Below are 6,088 nucleotides of genomic sequence, written 5' to 3' on the forward strand. Positions count from 1 at the left end.
AAAATGAGCGTTTTTATTGTAAAGGAAATGAGTCGACTATTAACTGTAAAAGTTTAAAGTCATTTGTTTCTCTGAGCTCTTCATTGAGATAAATATAAATACTTTTACTAGTAATTTTTACATTTTTGAAGAAAGATTAGCAAATTGACTAGGAAAGATTTTTTTTAGGAGATTGTTTATTTGCTTTGTTTCTATACCTACAACTTGTTATTTTCCCACCTAAAGTCTATGCATTAGCAAAATTATAAATCACTGAGATGTCTGTTAAGGTGATTTGTAGCAAATCATTACTGTTTACAAATATTTTCTCTGACATATTAATTGCATGAATTGCCTTTTTTATATTTAAGTAGTCATAATCAGCACATATAGCATTTAAAATTATTTAGACATTGCAGATTCTGTAGCAACTAGAAAACATTTGAAAGTGTTGAAAAATAAATATTAGACAAAATTTTATAGCAGAAATATGTTTATTATTATAATCGTGTCTGTAACCATTATTTAAGTTGGTTTTTACAAAGACTCAACCAGTAAACCTTTTAAATTACTTTAAAAATTGCTCGATTCTAATCAGCTTTATTACATTTTTACCCATGGATTTTAATATTTAACTGACTTTTCACTAGCATGCAGTGAATTTCATTTTATGTAGTTGATAAGTACCTTTGGCAAAGGCATAGTGAGTAGCCATTAAAGTTTTATTAAAAGTTTTATTAAGTACTAAGTTTGTCTTTATGAAAAAATGTTTTGATACAGTTTTTACTTCAACACTTCATTTTAACCATTTTAACAATTATTTTAACTTTATGTAGAAAAATAAAGTGATATAGGGAATAAAATTCTTAAAGCATTTAGTTGTAGGTACTGAAGGGCATTTGCTTCAAACATGCTGACCTGGGTTTAATTCCTATTCTTCCTGAGTGACCACCAAGAATGACCCTTAGTGCAGAGCAAGAGTAATACCTGAGCACATCCAGGTATAGCTCAAATGAATAACAACGACAACAATAAACAAAAACTAAATGCATTTAGTTGTAAGAAATTATACCATCAATTATGAGTAGTATTTAATTGGAAGCACACATTTATATGTATGTCCCTATGAAACTATAGGTATAATAAAATATATCCACAAAATATATATCACAAAATAGAATTACTGAAATATAGGCAACTATAATTTTCCTACTCTATGTTAATTTATTGTTAAACTAATAAATATTAAATAGCATAAATATGATTTTAACTTTCAGATTTTCTTGGCATTTTTGTAAATATAGAATCAAATATTAGATATGAAGTTCTTTTCAAATATACCTAAAATATATATAAGCTTGATTGTTCTAATTGAGTTCCCTTCAAACAAAAATCTAAATATGTATTTAAATATGAAAAATTATTTGTTTTTGTTTTTGGGCCACAACCAGTGATGCTCAGGAGTTACTCCTGGGTATGTGCTCAGAAATCGCTTCTGGCTTGGGGGAACATTTGGGACTCCGGGGAACTGAATCATGGTCTATCCTAGGTCTGCTGCCTGCAAAGCAATTGCCCTACCGCTGTGCCATGCTCCGACCCTGAAAAAAAATTTTTTTTGATAATTCATTATTCTTTTTTTTTTGTTTGTTTTTGGGCCACACCCGGCGGTGCTCAGGGGTTACTTCTGGCTGTCTGCTCAGAAATAGCTCCTGGCAGGCATGGGGGACCATATGGGACACCGGGATTCGAACCAACCACCTTTGGTCCTGGATCGGCTGCTTGCAAGGCAAACGCCGCTGTGCTATCTCTCCGGGCCCGATAATTCATTATTCTTTAAAAAAGATACAACAATTTAAATATTCATTAGTTAATTTATTGAGAATAAGTCAGTCCATGGATCATATTTGACTTGCTATTGTTTATTTTAAGCAAGGAAAATTTTAAATCTAGTCAAGAGAATCAAACTTTTTGTCTCATATTTTTAAATTTTTCTCTCTCTAATTCTTTGTATGATTCTCGGTGGCTAATATACCTAAAAAGGACCAGGATAATATACCCAGCCCATATTGATCTCCAGCAGAGTTGTTATACAGAATATCACTGGCAACATAATGTGTCCAGGGCATTATGTTAACTATTGGCCAAACTGGGAGGGAATCATCATTGAGGCTCCAAGTCTCTTGAGCACCAGTTGGGAAACTCTCTTTACCCAAAACAAAACAATTCAACAACACCTAAAAACGGCAAGAAAATAATAAAAGCAAAAATAAAATAAAATAAAACAAAAGTGATGAGCCTGGTAGTTTGCAGAGTGTGAAAATTCCTTTCTTGGAGAAGTTATCCCTTTATTGTAAAATAATAATTTATTATTAGTTTTAGGACTATATTCAAGGATTCTCAGGGCTAATAATTATGGATGTCACATGCTTGACTAGAGAGAGTACAGTGTCGTGGAAAAGACAGTGGCACCTATCTCTGTTCTTGTTAACCCACTAAAAATGATGCCCTCTAATATATCTCCGTCATTCTCTTTACATGCAATCTATGTCCATTAGTGTTCCATTTTATAAACAAGTGTTCATTTCTTGAAAAAAAACTACAAGTTATGGCTATATATCTTTGCTACTTAAACTGTATCAAGCATAAACTATACCTCACTTGTTATTTTTAAAACTTCTACAGCATGGTGTGGTTACATATGCATTGCATTTTACCTAAGCTTGTTCTTGTCAATGAAGACCCTCTCTTATGATAGACTGTAGGATATTTTTAAAAGACAGAACACAGGAACACCTTTATGATTACATATTATAGTTTTCTTCCCCCCTTTTGGGGGGCAGCACACTCAGCGATACTCAGAGGTTGCACTGGCTCTCTGCTCAGTAATTAATCCTGGCAGGTTTGGGGGACAATATTGGGTGCTGAGGTTTGAACCTGGCTCATCAGTAGGCAAGACAAGTGCTCTAACCCAAACAAGTGTACTATATCTCTTCAGTCTATATTACAGATTTGAAATGTCAAAAAAGCTACAATAGGCCACATTGTGTGTATGTATGTATGTATATATATAGTTTATGTATTACATGAATAAAATTGAAGATAATATAACTATTTTACTTCCCCAAGAAAGTTTCCAAACTTCTATTTAGAGTTTTCTCCTACAGTTTCAACATAGCAAGCTCTATATTTATTGATAGTTCTTGTTTTCCCTTTCACATATAAGCATGAAAGAGAACTTTTTGGATTTTTGCCATAATTGGAAATAGCATAAATCTCTCTTGGCTAATTTGCAAACTGTGGAAAAATGAAACTAATCTATATTTAACAGTTTGTTGTCTAGGAATTTAATTGTTAATGTGGTACCCTTATGGCAAAATAAACCTAGCTTTGCTTCTCTTCTTTCTTTCTTTCTTTCTTTCTTTCTTTCTTTCTTTCTTTCTTTCTTTCTTTCTTTCTTTCTTTCTTTCTTTCTTCCTTTCCTTTCTTTCTTTCTTTCTTTCTTTCTTTCTTTCTTTCTTTCTTTCTTTATTTCTTTCTTTCTTTCTTTCTTTCTTTCTTTCTTTCTTTCTTTCTTTCTTTCTTTCTTTCTTTCTTTCTTTCTTTCTTTCTTTCTTTCTTTCTTTCTTTCTTTCTTTCTTTCTTTCTTTCTTCTTTCAAGCATGACTGCAGTTGGGTTTTAGTCATAAACAAAACAACCTTCTTCACCAGTGCAACCTTCCCACCACCAATGCCCCCCTCCCTTTTTCCCACCCTTGCCTGTATTTGAGATAGGCATTCTACTTTTCTCACTCATTAACATTGTCATGATAGTTGTTTAACTGCACTCACTACTCTTTATGATGAGCTTCATATTGTGAGCCAGTCATTCTGGCCCTCATCTGTATTATCTCTGGGCATTATTATTCGCTGGTGGGAATGCCTTCTAGTCCAGCCTATATGGAAAACAATGTGGAGATTCCTCAAAAAAACTAGAAATTGGGCCCGGAGAGATAGCACAGCAGTGTTTGCCTTGCAAGCAGCCAATCCAGGACCAAAGGTGGTTGGTTCAAATCCCGGTGTCCCATATGGTCCCCCGTGCCTGCCAGGAGCTATTTCTGAGCAGACAGCCAGCAGTAACCCCTGAGCACTGCTGGGTGTGGCCCAAAAACCAAAAAAAAAAAAAAAAAAAAAAACTAGAAATTGAGCTTTCATATGATCCAGCTATGCCACTTCTAGGGATATACCCTAGCAACCCAAAAATACAATTGAAAAATCCCTTTCTCTTCTGCTTCTTTTCAGTTTTCTACCTCTTCTTTCTCATTCCTCTTCTATCCTCTTGCTCTCATCATTTCTTCCTTCTTTGTCTTCTCCCTCTTTTTACTCTTATCCCTCTCCTTCCACTTATATTTCTTCTTCTTTCTCCTCTTTTTTTCCTTTATCTTTGTCATTTTCCTCCTCTTCCTCTTATCCCTCTTTTTATTTTTCTTTCTTATTCTTATCCTTCTTTCTTCCTCATTCATTCTTCCTTTTTCCTCATCTTTCTCTTCTTTCTATTGTATTCCTCTTCTCCCTTCTCTTCCTTATTTTATTTCTTTCTTCTTCTTTCTTACTTCCCCTATTCCTCTTATCTTTCTCCATACTCATATTCTTCTTTTTGTTTTTATTCTTCTTGTTCTTGTTCTTCTACATCTTTCTTTTCTTTATGCTTGTTCTTTTTTTTCTTTTTTTATCCTCTGCTGCTTCCTGCTTCCATCCTTCCTCTTATTTTCTCCTACTTTTTATTTCTTCCTCCTCCTCCTTCTCTTCTTCTTCTCTTCTCTTTTTCTTCTACAACTACTTTCTTGTTCTTGTTCTTCCTTTTTGTTCTTCTTTTTTCTTCTTGTTCTTGTTCTTTCTTTTTCTTGTTCTTCTTCATTTCCTTCCTTCTTCCTTCCTTCCTTCCTTCCTTCCTTCCTTCCTTCCTTCCTTCCTTCCTTCCTTCCTTCCTTCCTTCCTTCCTTCCTTCCTTCCTTCCTTCCTTCCTTCCTTCCTTCCTTCTTTCCTTCATTTTTGGATCACACCTAATGATACCTGAGGTTTTTCCTTGTTTTTTTTTTTTCTTCTTCCCAGAGTTCACTTTGGGGATTCTTGGGAAATATACAGGCTACCAGGGATCAAAGTGGGAGTTATTATGCAAAGCAAATACTCTATCATTGTACTATTGCTCCAGCCCATAACTTACTTCCCCTCTTTCTTTGTACTTAGAATTTCTGGCTGACTGAGACAGATGATTCTGTGACAGACCTAGAAATATGAAGCTTCTTTGGTCCAGCAGTGATGATGACTACTAGCACCAAATTAAAGATAACTTGATCACCAGAGCCACAGTGGGTGGTTCTGAGTGAGGAGGTCCCTATGGCACTAGAAACTGAACTCAAGACCTTAAGCTCCAGCCCCTGGACTCCTCAGTCATCACTACATAACTAGTATATCTACTTTCTATTCATCTTATTTATACTATAGCATCTATGTAAATATATCTTAATATAAATAAACTTTTCTATAAAGATATGCTCAAGAAGAAATATAATTTTTCATTTTAGTAGTGCAATACATCTAACAGAATATGCTTATTGTACTTAACTGCTGTGCAGGTAAACAACGTGGGTGTAAAATTTTTATAAAATGCTATGTGAATGACTTGTTTGAGATAAGAGACATGACATTTGTTTATTCATATAAAAAAGAAAATATCACTTTGCTTTGTAAAGATCTGAAAATAAGATAACCAAAGATATGATGGAGATAATTACCTTAATTTTTTTTTTTTTTTTGGTTTTTGGGCCACACCCAGTAACGCTCAGGGGTTACTCCTGGCTACGCGCTCAGAAGTTGCTCCTGGCTTGGGGGACCATATGGGACATCGGGGGATCGAACCACGGTCCGTCCAAGGCTAGCGCAGGCAAGGCAGGCACCTTACCTTTAGCGCCACCGCCCGGCCCCTAATTACCTTAATTTTGGTTAGAGTTCAGCAACAACTTCCTAATTGAAGCTCAGCTGTTAATATTAATCTCATATGAGCAACTGCTGATTACCATTTATGATTTATTTATTTGTCCTCCTTTAGTATATGCAAATGTTCTACATATAA

This window comes from Suncus etruscus, chromosome 5 (assembly GCF_024139225.1).
Source record: "Suncus etruscus isolate mSunEtr1 chromosome 5, mSunEtr1.pri.cur, whole genome shotgun sequence".
NCBI lineage: Eukaryota > Metazoa > Chordata > Mammalia > Eulipotyphla > Soricidae > Suncus > Suncus etruscus.